Source organism: Salvia miltiorrhiza, chromosome 1 (genome assembly GCF_028751815.1).
Source record: "Salvia miltiorrhiza cultivar Shanhuang (shh) chromosome 1, IMPLAD_Smil_shh, whole genome shotgun sequence".
Taxonomy (NCBI): domain Eukaryota; kingdom Viridiplantae; phylum Streptophyta; class Magnoliopsida; order Lamiales; family Lamiaceae; genus Salvia; species Salvia miltiorrhiza.
The window spans coordinates 58,205,947-58,222,246 of record NC_080387.1 but is presented as its reverse complement, the minus strand read 5'-3'; the positions used below and the strand labels follow the sequence as shown (position 1 = coordinate 58,222,246).

Sequence of the window (16,300 nt, the reverse complement as noted above, 5' to 3'; positions counted from 1 at the left end):
ATGTCTGTTTCATGAAGATGTTCAATCTTCAGGAAGCAACTGAAAAGCCGCTCTTGCGCGCTGTCCGTGAAAATCGGGCTAAAGCAATGCTTTCCGTACAGGGCGGATTACCTGTAGCAGGGGATTCAAGTACCCCTAGCACAAGTCCTGAGACAACGGTTTCACAGCCAGACTCTCGAGGAAAAGATGTTGTTAAGGGGTCACACCCTGACTCAACATGTCAACCCTCCACCTCTGGGGAAAAAGAGGGAGAGATCAATCTTAGGCCCATGACAGGCCAAGTTAAGGTTGATACTAACTTTATTGAAATTTCTCCTTCTTGGCAGATGTACCAGGACAGGTGGGAGAAACTTCTCACAAGGAGGGGCATTAATCCGGGAAATTGCCGGGTTGATGTAGTCGGAAAATATCCAAGGGTTTGGACGACTCCAGGAGCCAATCCAAACGATGTCAAGGAATGGTATGAGTTTGGGGCTTTGGCCTCAGTTTATACCACCGCCCCAGCCTTCACCGAAATTAAGGGTCTACCAAAATGGATCCAGAAAACGGTGTTCGACACATGGGAGAACAACGAGTCCCTCAAAAGGGGAGATGTTCTGGAGTTATACTGTTTCAGTGCAGCACCAGAGCCAGTCGGAAAAGGAATCCGTGAAGCTTTCCAATTCATTAAGCTTCGGAGACCTGATACGGGAGCCCTTAACCGGATCAAAGTTCCCGACTTCCAGGCCGCAATCGTCTCAACATTCACGGAGGATCTAATCTCCACTAGACGAGCATGGGGCCTATGGGTCTGTCTCACAGAGATGGACAAAATGAAGTCCAGATTCAAGTTCTATCAAAGCTCGGATCTGGGAACGTTCCTAGTTAATACCATGACAGGAACAACAACTCCGTTTGCCGAGGAATCTTTCGAGAAGAAAAGGCAAATGATCTGGAAAAACAGGATTGCGGGGAGCCAGGAGACTCGTCGCAAGTTTTGCAATATGGCCCACCTAGGCCATTGGAGCGATAAAATCTGCGATCAATGCTCATCGCAGAAGGAGCCGGAATTCGGTAAAGGGTTCTTTCCAAAGCCGGATAAAAGGAGGTTCCGGTCTGATGAACATGACAAACATCAGACCCCGAAGGGAAGGACACCTCGGGCACCAAAAAAGTAAGGTGGCCGACAAAGCTAAGTGAATCATGTGATTCACAGCAAGGATCGCACCCACAAAAGAAACGACAAAAGTGGGTGGAAGAACAGGAGGACCACTCATCAAAAGCTCCAGGACAAAAGTGAGTGGAAGGGAAAAGCAGCCGGCCCCTACCAGCATTATCACAAGACGATAAAGCAAGGGTCCAGCACCATGTGATGCCACTAACAAGTGTCGGCAATCAAGGCCGACAAAAGAAGGTGGATGTCATATTCAAGCAAGCTGGCCACAAGGAGGGAATCCGAGGCCACCAACCGAGCAATTATAGATGGGATCAAACCTCTATATAAACACAAGTGCTGGAGAGAAGAAGAACATCGAAAATTTCACAACCATTTTCACACACCACTTCCTCTCTCTAGAAAATTATCTTTGTAATTTTTAAATTTTGTTTTCAAAGTTTTTCATTTTAGTTTTAGTTCCTTTTTATTTTATGTACACAAGTATTAGCTACTATGAGTAGCTAAACAAGTTAGTCTCCTCCCTTGGGGAGTATTTTATGAAATAAATTAATTATTATATAATTCCTCTATAAATACTTTGTTTTTGTCCAACTATTTCGGTTTAGTAAAAATATTTTCTTTTCATTTATCAACGGAAGTATTAGACGTCGAACACACAGTGAAGGAGGGAAACTGATTCCTGAAGGTGACCAGTCGGCGAGAGCCGATACACAGTGAAGGAAGAAGGTTGCAACCATCACTTGCGAGTGCGTGGTTGGACGAAGGCCGAGGAGGCAAGAAGTCCGTAAAACGCGATAAAAGCTCCTGAAGGTGACCAGTCGACGGAAGGTATACTGTTGATTTATGTTTTGAATTATTTCGAAGTTGTACGGAAGCATGTTGGGCCTGATTATGTATTAATCGAATTATGATAATTTGAACATGAAATGGTTTAATGATGGATTTGTTGAGGATTTGTTGAGGGGTAGTTTTGGCATTAATAATGAGTTGGATATGGTTGATATGTGTTTTGTGAAAGTGGGTATTTTTGATAGATAAGTTATGAAGGTGGGTATTTTAAATTTTGACCCAAGAATATATATAAAGAATAAAAAGGGTCTATACAGAATCACCCTTTAAAAAGCATTCGATGTTTTTCCTGAATCTGGGCTTCAGCTGCTGTGGTTGGGGCTAAAATGTCTCCAAACTGAAACTTGGGTTAATGTGTCAACTTCAACTATAGCCCATTTAAATTGACAACGTTCCAAGCAAGAGTTGGGCTTACACTGAATCTAAATGAATTCGTTTGAAAGATCAATGGACATAATACATTTGGACCCAATTCTGAATTATTTAATTTATCTGGAGAAATATTTGAAATCAGTTTTTTTTTTTTTAAAGATTTTTTTTTGGGTTAGAAAGAATGATGAAGGTTTTTAATTGCCCATTGTTAAAACGAATGGGAGGTTTGAATGTGGCAAAATACCTCATCCATAATTTGGACAGTATACCCCTTTATAAAAATTGATTTGTACATTATATATATATATATATATATATATATATATATATATATATATATATATATATATACTTGGTATGGGGAGGGCTACGGTAAAAACACTTCTTAAAATATAAATATAAACGTTTTTTAATGTACGAATTTTATCCAACAAAGTTACGAATTCATCAAACATGGTTACGAATTGTGAAAAATAATTTTTTGCTACCTTTGGGATTCGAACCCAGGACCACGAATTCATCCAATAGGGTTACGAATCAACCGTAGATCTTGATGATCTAAGGGCTGAAAATCATTTATATTTTATACACTTAAGAGTGTTTTTATTCTAGCCCTCCCCTGCTTGGTATATACTCCGTATTTAATTTATATAACAATATATTTGAACCACTCTTCGCAAATCATCAATTTTCAGATTTTTTAATATTACTATTTAGTTGTGTAGTTACTTAATCATACTTTTTAAAAAGTACTTTATTTGTTGATAGTATTTGTTTTTTACTACGAAAATAAAAATGAATCAGTTTGTTTATGGGAGTTACTTGTTGTATTGAGGAGGAGTTTGGCTAGGGATGAGATTCAGTATCTCACAATATATCACTATTATATTTATTATTTTAATAATATATTTTATAAAAAACAAAAATTATTGTAATATTTTGAATTATATTTATTTTTCAAAGAATTAAATTTAATATATATATATATATATCATAACATTGAATAAATCAACCTATTATTAACTAGTAAAAGTGAAATTAAATGATAAAATCAATTATATATCATAATTGGATAAAATAAACTCTAGTTAGTAATCATAAAATTAAATTAAAGCATATAAAATTAAAATGGGAGAAAAAATATATTAGAAAAGTAAAATAAAATGAAACCGAGGACACCAACATGGCAACATTGAATCACAAGTGGTTTGGCTAAGCATATTATAAACTCTGTCATCTTATGAAGTATTTATAATTTCAAACATGACCATACAATTAACGAATTTTCATATCTAATCACTTCGTAATGATAGCTAAACTATGAATAAAAATAAAAATTACTCTCAAAAAGCATAGGGCGCCATACCTCTTCAGGCTCTTCTGGCTAGTGGTAGACTCAGGTCCAATCCGCTGAATCTAAAATGGAGAAATTGCATGCTTCAATTAATTAGATGCAATAAATTACTTTTATGACATCACGTGCAATGCACGGGAAAATTCTTTTTATTTTTATATTTATATAAAATTAATTTGAATTGAATATATTTGAATTGAATATTGAATAAATAAAAAAGAATTCACACTTATAAAATTTGATATTATGAAAAACAAAAATAAAAAAATAAGTTAAAAAGAATTAAAAATAAAATACTAATTAAAAAGAATTAAAAATATATTTATTCAAAAAAAGATGATAGAGAGAAGAGAGAAATTTATAAAACTTTAATATTTAAACGAATTTAATTTTTACATTTTTGATCAAATATTTTCAAATTTTATAATTAAAGCTCTTATCGTGATCTTTAATCTGATATGCATATTAAATATTTTATAATTAATCAAATTTTATAATTTTGGAAAGAAATGTAACAACAAATAAGAAGTTAAAAAAATGAAAATAAGATGAAAAATATATTGTTTAATCATAAATTTTTAATTTTATTATAACTACAAAATTGTCGCTTAATTTTGAAATCAATTTGAAATATTTCAAATTGGAAAGTCCCTTTTTAATATAGGATAGATTAGAGATACGAGAATTGTGATTTGTACTCAATACTCTCCCTTTTATAAAGGAGATGAATACCAGTGGAACCAATTGTTTATTAATTGCTCAAAACCAAAAGATACAAGTACCCATGGAATTGGTCCCATTCTTAATTCTGCTGTTTACTCTGTGGTGCACTTGTGCTTACGTCCTCACATCAATTCTCCGGCGCCGGAAACCGGCCAATCTTCCTCCGGGGCCGCCTCCTTGGCGGATTATCTCGAACATTCTCCAACTCCGCCGCAAACCCCACAAAACACTAGTCCAACTTTCCAAAATTTATGGGCCTTTAATGCACCTCAAGTTGGGAAGTGTGAACACAGTAGTTGCGTCCTCGCCGGAACTTGCTAAACAAGTACTTCAAAACCACGATCACGTTCTCTCCAGTCGCTTCCAACTGCAAGTGTTTTCCGACCACAACCAAGCGTCAATAGTGCTGCTCCCGGCTGGCAGCCGGTGGCGGCGTCTCCGCCGAATATGCAAAGAGCAGATGTTTTCGCTGCAGAGGCTTGAGGCAAGCCAGGGGCTCCGACAAAAGAAGATGAAGGAACTCAGAGACTACGTGCATGAATGCTGCCACAGCTGCTCTGTTTTGGATATTTCAGAAGCTGCCTTCACCACGTCGCTCAATCTTCTTTCGGAGTTTATGTTTTCGGTGGATTTGGATCAGCTGGGTTCGGATTCATCATCATCGCAAGGATTCAAGACAAGTTTGCAGGGTTTGTTGGAAGTGACGGGCACAGCCAATCTTGCTGATTATTTCCCCATTCTTAAGCGTATTGATCCTCAACGTCTTAACCGCAAAGCAACGTCGTGCATTCAAAACATGTTGAGAATCTTTAACGACATAATTGATCAGAGGGCAGCGATTGGTTCCGAGTCCAAACATGATGTACTGGAGGCACTGCTACATATGAGCCGCCACAATGAGTCTGATTTAACCCGGAACGATATAACACATTTACTTCTGGTGAATATATAATTCCAATATTCTTCTGAAAAAAATGATTTTATACAAGTAAACAATGAGTTGTTGGTTGAATTCAGGACTTATTCCTGGGAGGAGTAGACACGAGCGCCACGACGGTAGAGTGGGCGATGGCCGAATTAATACACAATCCAGAGAAGATGGCAAAGGCAAGAGACGAGCTAAACTCCGTTTTGGGCGGAAAAGGTGAAGAAGTTGAGGAATCAGACATATCGAGGCTGCCATATCTGCAAGCAGTGCTGAAAGAGACGTTCAGGCTTCACCCACCCGGCCCTTTTCTAATACCCCACATGGCCGAGGCTGATACAGAAATCAACGGTTATATAGTCCCTAAAAACTCACAAATACTAGGAATATATGGGGTATAGGCAGAGATTCGGATTTATGGTGGAACCCGGATTCTTTTGAGCCTGAACGATTTATGGAGAGCAAAATGGAGGTGCGGGGCCAGGATTTCGAGCTCATTCCATTTGGTTCGGGAAGGAGAATATGTCCAGGGATGTCGTTGGGTTATCGCGTGGTGCATGTGGAGGTGGCAACCCTCATTCGCAGTTTCCACTGGAAACTAGAGCATGGAGTGAAACCGGAGGACCTGGATATGGAAGACAAGTTTGAGTTTTCGGTCAAGAGGGCAATGCCCCTCAAGGCTCTTCCTATTCAAGGTTTCTTCAAATAGTTTATAAGATGTTTAGCGCTGTCCTACAGTTTAGGGGAGAACGCGTGCATGCCTCTCTCCAATAGTATGCTATATGTTCCGCCAGATTTTGCAGTATGTGAACAATATCCCGCTTGTCGGGGTGTACCATGTTGTTCATATTTTTACTTTCTTTTCTTTTTCTTTTTATTTTCTTGTTTTATTTCTTTTTGTTGTTCATATGAAATACTCACTATTTATCTTGTTTTATGTGTAGATCTTTTTCTATTTTTAATATTATTATTTTGTTTAAATTATAAAAGACAATATATAAAATTTTAAAATTGTGATATCATAAAAATACGATAATAATAAAAATACAACAACATAAAAATACCATAACATAAAATTACAAGAAATGGAAATGTTGTTTAAATATAAAAATGCTATTATCATGTAATTTACGCTTTTTGCAAGTATTATATAATGTTGTTGGAATAGATTAATGTGCAACAATTTAAATATATTCCTTAGTAAAATAAATTATTTTATAAATATTTATATTATATTATATTATAATTAAATAAATTCATAATAAATATAAATATAATCATATATATATATATACACACACAATTATTATATAAAAAGATTAATTGAATAATAATTAAAAATATCAAAATAGAATATTACATTCTAGAGTAATATGTAAAGTTCATTGTTGAAGAGCAATACAAAATTACTCTACCTTTCACTTAAACAATAAGTGAACCATTGGATATGCTCTTATCTTAGCCAAGTTTTTGGAGCCCAATAAACAACTTAAATAATAAAGAGATAATTGCATTTAAACACAGTTAATGTAATCGTTGAAGTAGTATAGTTATTCAATTATATCATTTTGGTACATTAATTGTTTAAGCAATGTAGACATTGCATGCATATTCACCTTAATATTGAGAGCAATTGAAATTCGTGTGCAAAATTAAAATAATTAAAATTTTATATATTTAAAAACAAAGGTTTTAATTTGATTAAAAAAAATTGTGTATTTAGGTGCAAATACAAAATGTTTTTCTTAAATTTTGGGCTTAAGTGGATGTGGTTTGGGGCTAAATGTGTATAAGAGCATCCACAATGCTTGTTGCTTAGAGGGGTGTCTTAGGAGTGGGCCCCACCTAAGACACACCCCTCTCCAATGCATTGTGTCTTAGAGAGTGCCTTAGATCCTCATTTCCACAAAATACATATTTCTACACTTTTATTTTTAAATTCTCAATTTCATTAAAATTAAAATTAAACATTACAATAATTAAAATAAAATTAAGACAAAATTAAAAAATTACATAATTTTAATAATAATAAAAAAATACAATAATTAAAATTAACAATAAATATTACTAATTTAAATACAATACAATGAATTAAATAACAATAATTAAAAATTGGGCTAAAAATTAAAAAGAATTAAAAAAGTCAAAGCAATTTTACCACTCCACCCCACCGCCCCACTCCACCCCACCCCACCCCACCCCTTCTTCTTCTTCTTCCCCCATCTCTCCCCAGACTCCCCTCTGTAATTTTTCGTTTTTTCTAAAAATTCTTCTTCCTCTCTTCTTGTAATTTTTCGTTTTTTTATTTATTATTATTTTAGCGCGTCTCCCACACGCGAACATCATTTCTCTCCTTCGCCCCGGATCGCCCACTCAACACGGCCTCGCATCTGGCCGGCACTCCAACGCTGCTCGCCTCCTAGCGCCTCGGATCGACGCCTCCTTCGACACCAGCGCTGCGGATGCTCTAAACTGCATATTGGGCTAATCAAATTTGATGTTGGCACACTAGTCACAAAATAAAAAAATTCCACTTTCCACCAGCAGATCTATTTGCAGGATTTGTGGTCCGCTGTATTAATTATGTCCAGATTCGTATTCTGCAAAAAAAAAAAAAAAAAAAAAAAAAATCTTTATCTTGGGCCAGAGGCGAGTCCGGTTTTATGAGAGCGCTACTATATCATGGAATATAAATCTACTATAAATTGGAAAGAGAGGATTTAAGATGAGAAAACTTAGCATTGCAGTATTAAATATGGTTATTGTTTAAAAGTAGTTCAAATTTTGATCATGTTGTGTTGGAAATATGGTTTTATGCCATATCTGAAAATTATTATTTAATTAAATATTTATTATTTAATTAAAATAATAATTGGATGTTAATCTACATCTCGAGTAGATCAACGTGATATACTTGAAGTCTCAAAACCAATTTCCGGTGAGTGAGATATTGTATGTCAAAGTTTGGATGTTGAAGAGGAAAAATCAGTTTCTACTTCTGCGTTCAACGATTGCGGCCACCTACCGCAGCCGACGGAGTTGACCACCGGCCGTTCACACCGGCCGTTCACACCGGCCGTTCACACTAGGTTTAACACCTATAAATATGGGTGTGTTATGAGCTTCATAACTCACAACTTACGAATCATAATTCACAACTCACAACATAAGTCTAGCTTAGTTCTCGATCCTTATTCAGTTCGCCGGAGCTCGCCGGATTGTGGTGCTACATCCGACGAGACGAAGTCGTTTTACCTTTGGGGAAGATACGCCTAAACCGAAGAGCACTACCGGGGCGATAATCTTCTTGCGGGAAGAGATTCATCTCGACTCGACTTAGTTTATACGTATAATTTATTTATACAGTATATTTTCAGTTGTATAAAATTATTTGAGTTGTAATTTCTCAAATTATTTTCTTGTGTAATATTTTCAATTATTTTGAGTTGTAATATCTCAAAATATTTATTTTGTAATATCTCGATCGTGTACCCGGTTCTAACAATCGCAAGAAGATTAATTCTCTGCCGTTGATACACGTTCGAGAAATGGCTCACACCGACGTCAATATGGATGGCTCCACCACCTCTGCAACCATCGGTTCAACCACGTCGTCAATATTTTCCTCGTTTGCATCAACGGGGGCTTCATCGTCAACATCTAGAACTATTGGTCTTGCCGAGAAACCATCAACGTTCTCGGGCAAGAATTTCAAATATTGGCAAGAAAAGATGCTATTCTACCTCACAACCGTGGGGTTTGCCGAATTCTTGATGGAGGATAAACCTCCAACCCCGAGTGAAGGGGAGACGAGCCAAGAAATTCGTGCCGGATATTTGAACTGGTGCCGCGGCGACTACTTGTGCCGTAACACCGTTCTCATGTCTCTGGACGAACGGCTCTACCGTGTTTTCAAGGTTCAGGAAACCGCGAAACAATTGTGGGAGGCCCTTGATCTAAAGTATCAAGTGGACAAGGCGAATACTACCAAGTATGTCGTTGCCAAATGGTTGGAATATAAAATGGTCGACTCCCGACCATTGATGGACCAAGTGGAAGAGTTCCAAAATCTTTCACATGAGGTTCAAGCCGAAGGGATGCCCTTGGCGGATGCATTGCTCGTTGCAATCATCATAGATAAATTACCTCCTAGTTGGAGGAAATTTCAAAACCTTTTGAAGCATGAGCGCTCGGAGATGTCCGTGCCGATATTAATATCCAAGCTTCAAATGGAGGATCACGTGAGAAGTCGTGATCAAAAGGGAAAAGCTCCAATGGAGGCAAAGGCCAATCTCACCGAGAAAGGCGGTCCCTTCAACAAACGTGGTCGCCCTAACCCTAATAATAAGGGTAAAGGGAAGCAAAGCGGTAGTCAACCATCAAAGTTTGATGGTGTATGTTATAATTGTGACAAAAAAGGTCACATGGCTAAGGATTGCCGCAAGCCAAAGCGGAAGAAAGCAAATGGCAACGTGAACAACGTCGAGAAGGACTTCGACGATTGGAACCACGATGACTTTGCTGCCATGATCTCCGAGGTGAATCATGTGGACAACCCGAACGCTTGGTTCGTGGACACCGGCGCTACCGTCCATATATGCATAAATCGTGAGTTGTTCCACAACTACAAGGAAGTGGAAAACAAAACGATAATGGAGGCTAGCGAGCGGACATCCCAAGTCCTTGGCATGGGAGATGTGATTCTTCAACTCACGTCGGGCGTGGAGATCACATTGAAAGACGTATTACACGTTCCAACTGTCCGAAAGAATTTAATTTCGGGCTTTAGGCTTACGAATAAGGATTTTGAATTGTTTTTCAAATCTGACTATGTTGTAATACGCAAGTGGGGAAAGTTCCTAGGGAAAGGCTATGCCTCCGAAGGACTTTTCAAACTTGGTGTAAGAGCTTGTAAGCCTGCCAAGGCTAAGATCAATAAAGATGCATCAACCTCTTCTGCTTACTTGATTGAGTGTTCAGATTTATGGCATTGTAGACTTGGACATGTTAATCTAAATGCTATAAAGAGATTAGTAAAAATGAATTTACTAAAAGTTGATGAATACAACTCACAAGAAAAATGTGAAGTTTGTGTTGAAGCCAAAATGGCTAAGTTACCGTTTAAATCGGTAGAAAGGAGCACTCAACCATTGGAACTTATTCACACCGATGTTTGTGATTTAAAGTTCGTGCAAACTAGAGGTGGCAAGAAGTACTTTATCACCTTTATAGACGATTGCACAAAGTATTGTTACCTTTACTTATTGAAAAGTAAAGATGAGGCTATTGAAGCTTTTATAAACTTCAAAAATGAAGCCGAGAATCAACTTGGATGTCGAATTAAGATGGTTCGAAGTGATAGAGGTGGAGAGTATGTAGCTCCGTTTGCTGAATTATGCAACGAAAGTGGTATAATCCATCAAACGACAGCTCCTTATTCACCACAATCTAACGGCGTTGCTGAACGCAAGAATCGAACTCTTAAGGAGATGATGAATGCCTTGTTGATTAGTTCAGGATTACCCCAGAACATGTGGGGGGAAGCTGTTTTAACGGCCAACTATATCTTGAACAAGATTCCACTCAAAGGGAAAGATGTAACTCCCTATGAGCTATGGAAAGGAAGGAAACCTTCGTATAAATACCTCAAAGTGTGGGGGTGTTTAGCCAAGGTAGAAGTGCCTTTACCAAAGCAAGTTACAATAGGACCTAAAACGGTGGATTGTATCTTCATTGGTCATGCACTTAATAGCAGTGCCTATCGTTTTATAGTGCACAGATCGGAGATACCTGATATACATGTTGGGACAACGATAGAATCAAGGAATGCTATATTCTTTGAAAATATCTATCCTAACAAGGATAAAGGTACATCGAACTCTGATGATGGAGTTGATGGTGATGCTACAGGTTCTAAACCTATGGAAGTAGCTAGTAATTCTACTCAAGTAGATGATGCCACGGGTTCTAATCATGTACCACCTAATAGGAAAAGACCAAGGTCTAAACCTATGGATGTAGAACCGAGACGTGGGGAACGAGTTAGAAAAGCTAATGTCTATGGACCGGATTATGTTGTCTTGATGCTAGATGGCGAACCGGTGACGATTAAAGAAGCTATGTCTGGCTCAGATGCAGATCTCTGGAAAGAAGCCATCGATATTGAGATTGATTCCATTATGAAGAATCATACTTGGGTGCTAGTAGATCTACCACCTGGTGCTAAAGCTTTAGGATGCAAATGGATCCTAAAGAAGAAGTACAAATCTGATGGTACTATAGATAAGTACAAAGCCCGACTTGTCGTTCAAGGTTTCAGACAGAAAGAAGGGTACGATTTCTTCGATACCTATTCACCTGTGACCAGACTAACATCTATTCGGATGCTTCTCGCTATTGCTGCCTTGCACAATCTCGAGATTCACCAAATGGATGTGAAAACTGCGTTCTTGTATGGCGAGTTGGAAGATGAAATATATATGAAGCAACCTGAAGGGTTTGTAGTACCTGGGCAAGAGCACAAAGTATGCAAACTTCAAAGGTCTTTATATGGGTTGAAGCAAGCACCGCTTCAATGGCATTTAAAATTTGACAGTGTAATGTTGTCAAATGGATTCAGAATCAATGAGTGCGATAAATGTGTCTACATTAAGAATTCTAATAACGAATATGTTATTGTTTGTCTTTATGTAGATGACATGCTCATCATGGGAAGTAATTCCCGAGTGATTCAAGAAACCAAAGGCATGCTAAGTAAAAATTTTAGCATGAAAGATATGGGCTTAGCTGATGTTATCCTTGGAATTAAAATTCTAAGAAGACCTGATGGTATTACTATAACACAATCTCACTACGTTGAGAAAGTGTTAAAGAAATTCAACGCTTTTGACAAGCCAATAGCTAAAACACCATGGGAACCTAGTGTGCATTTGAGTGTACACAAGGGAGAACCTGTTGACGCGATAGAATATGCGAAGATTATTGGGAGCTTGTTGTATCTAACAAATTGCACTCGTCCCGATATAGCATGCTCGGTCAACAAGTTGGGCAGCTTTACAGCTAACCCTAGTAATGAACATTGGAAAGCTCTTGAAAGGGTTTTGAGATATTTGAAATATACTCAAAACTATGCGATTCATTATACTAGGGAACCCTCTGTACTTGAAGGGTACTGTGATGCAAATTGGATATCTGATGCCAAAGACTCGTTTTCAACGAGCAGTTATGTATTCACTGTGGGGGGTGGTGCTGTGTCTTGGAAATCCAAGAAGCAAACATGTATTGCTAGATCGACCATGGAATCAGAATTCATAGCTTTGGATAAAGCTGGTGAAGAAGCCGAGTGGCTTAAAGTTTTTCCTCGAGGATATTCCATGTTGGTCGAAACCTGTGTCGTCCGTGATAATTCATTGTGATAGTCAAGCTGCTATCGGACGAGCACAAAATCATTTGTATAACGGTAAGTCGAGACATATTCGTCGACGTCATAATACCGTGAGACATCTGGTCACTAGTGGAGTTATCACAATTGATTATATAAGATCAATTGATAACATAGCGGATCCTTTGACAAAAAGTATCCATCGAGATCAGATGTATAAACTGTTAGGGGGAATGGGTTTGAAGTCCACAAATTAAGGATAATCATAGTGGCAACCCAACCATGATGACTGGAGGATCCCAAGAACTTGGTTCAATGGGACAACTAAGCTATGAAAATCCGTGTGTTGAACACTCGAATTGCCTATTCCTTGTAGAACAGTGAGTGTTCGGAAACCTGCACGTGGTGAGGTTAAGTCTTTGACTTTTAATGACTCTAGAACTCCTCGAAGAGGACAAGTATAGCAGGATACTTGAGTTAAGAGTCACCTATGTAAGTGTGAAGTGGGGCCGCTTCGATTGAAACACTTATGAATCCAAAGAGGTGTTCCAAGGCCTGTAATGGACACAAACGTGAGAACGAATAAGGATTGAAGCAATATTGTGTCAATATTGTTGACTAAGTATACACCGAGGAGGACTAGTTCAAGGAACACAATCCACTAGGCCGCCGGTATACTCGATAATATTGACTATGGCAGGTTCAAAGCCACAAGCTACCTTTCCAAATGCAATGTTGTATCTTAAGAGGACTGAGCTAAATGTCTGCATACATTCGCATACTGATTTCTCACTCATGTGGGGGATTGTTGGAAATATGGTTTTATGCCATATCTGAAAATTATTATTTAATTAAATATTTATTATTTAATTAAAATAATAATTGGATGTTAATCTACATCTCGAGTAGATCAACGTGATATACTTGAAGTCTCAAAACCAATTTCCGGTGAGTGAGATATTGTATGTCAAAGTTTGGATGTTGAAGAGGAAAAATCAGTTTCTACTTCTGCGTTCAACGATTGCGGCCACCTACCGCAGCCGACGGAGTTGACCACCGGCCGTTCACACCGGCCGTTCACACTAGGTTTAACACCTATAAATATGGGTGTGTTATGAGCTTCATAACTCACAACTTACGAATCATAATTCACAACTCACAACATAAGTCTAGCTTAGTTCTCGATCCTTATTCAGTTCGCCGGAGCTCGCCGGATTGTGGTGCTACATCCGACGAGACGAAGTCGTTTTACCTTTGGGGAAGATACGCCTAAACCGAAGAGCACTACCGGGGCGATAATCTTCTTGCGGGAAGAGATTCATCTCGACTCGACTTAGTTTATACGTATAATTTATTTATACAGTATATTTTCAGTTGTATAAAATTATTTGAGTTGTAATTTCTCAAATTATTTTCTTGTGTAATATTTTCAATTATTTTGAGTTGTAATATCTCAAAATATTTATTTTGTAATATCTCGATCGTGTACCCGGTTCTAACATGTTGTGATTAATATTTCGAATTTATAAGTAATATAAATATAATTATTATTTGTTTATATTATTTAGTTTATAGCTCAAGTTAAAATTTCGATCATTGAAGTTGATGTGTTTCGCTGGAATGTGATTTAGTTTATTGTCCGAAATTATTTTCAATATATGCCATTGCCGACAAGATACGTTAATCTTAGTTGATCGAAATTTTAGTTTGAGTTATAAATTAAACAAGAGATGATGATAGACTATATTTATAATATTTAATTACAAATTTAAAAAATCACCATATGATCAATTCGAACTATTTTTTAGTAATAACTAATAAGCATATTAAATAAGGCTACGGGAAAATCATCTCACTATCACAGTTCTTTCATTTATGCCCCTAATTACATTATGTTCTTTCATTCATAGCTAACCTTGTCTTATTCTTTATCAGTTATTATGATGATATATTGATATTATCTTGTAACCTTTTACGCCAAAATCTATATATTATATAAAGAACCAGTTTCACAGCATCCAATTTACCCACGAAACCCTATAATATTTTCTCTCCCACTATTTTATCTGTTTTAACTGATATCCCGTCTCCATATACAATTTTTTTATCTCTACTCCATTTCTGCAGAAACCTCGACTAAATTACAATTCTGCAGAAACCCAATTACAAAGAAGAAATCATCAAAACTTGATAACCCTTTTCCTCACCCCTATCTCCTCCTTCTCTTATTTCATCGCTGCCTCGATTCACCCCCTTCTAACTCCGCTGGATGTTTACTCATCAACCTCTGATGGAAATGCCTTCGCCGCCTTTGCCGCACCGTCTCGAACAAACGTAAGTTTTCTTCTCTCTATTCCTATTTGTTTTTCAATTTTTTATTCAGCACACTTGAATTTGTACTTTTTTTTTTGTTCTTATTGATTATCAGCCTGGATCAATTTTATTTCTAAAAAATGGCGATGGTTCCTGGGCAGCTGATGTGGGAGATTGCAGGAAGACCAATTCGTTTCTGGTAAAGCAGTTCGGGAATGGAACCATGAGTGTGCAATTCAGCAAGGAGCCTAACAATCTCCATAACTTGCACTCTGGTCTGTTTCTCAATTTTTGCCTCTGGATTTCATTTTATCATTGGTGGAAAAAATATGTCTCTAAATATGATCTATGAAATTTTATAAGTGTTTTTTTACGATTGGAGGGTGTTTGAAATAATTTGGCTTCATTTCGCATTAATTATTTTACAAGATTTCCTGGATTTGTTACATGCCATAGAATTGAAAAATTGTGCCTTTTATAATTAATGTTCAGATGAGTTAACGTTACCATTTAAACTAAGGTTGATACTAAAACTTGCATTTTCTGGTGTTTGAATTTTATTGCCAGTCATATATTATGATCATTCTTATAATTACCATGTACCTCATTATTATATACTTCTTGCTTTCAATGATATAAAGTTTACTCCTTTATTTGATAGAAAGAGGCAGGGAGGGGAAGTGTGTGTCAAGCATTTAATGTGTTTTTGAGTCTCTGAATTCACAAAGAACAAACCTTCTACAATGGATGTGTGTACTTTGTGCCCGTAGAATCACTTATATTTTTCCGTGTTTGTAGTTGTTTTCTTAATCAAACAAATATAGGTAAAACCTAATTCTACCCTCGATGAAAGCTACTAATTCTGATAATATCTTAAACTATCTTGGTAACCTCTAAAATGATAATTCTTAATTTACCTTAATTAGGAAGGATTATGTTGATAGTACTCAATCATGATTCTTTCTTCTTAAGTTGTTTCATTTTCTAATATTCTGTTTTAGACAATCTGGAACTGCCATAATTTAGATAGCATTTTCGAAAAAGCTGATATCATTAAATAACTGAGCAATTAACATATTTTTGGGATGGACTTTTGTTCATTTTTTTTGTTTACAAAGACTTTTGTTCTCTTTTGAGAAGTTTACTAATTCTTGCATGTTGTTTCTTCTATTTTATTTATATTCTCCGTACAGTTGGTGGGGCTGTAATGCCTGTTAAACTGAAAAT

General features: G+C 36.9%; 1 pseudogene; it reads left to right on the top strand.

Annotated features, from left to right (window-relative positions):
- Window positions 1-4,503: 4,503 nt before the first annotated feature.
- LOC130998417 (cytochrome P450 76T24-like) lies at window positions 4,504-6,283 on the top strand (annotated as a pseudogene).
- Window positions 6,284-16,300: the final 10,017 nt, after the last annotated feature.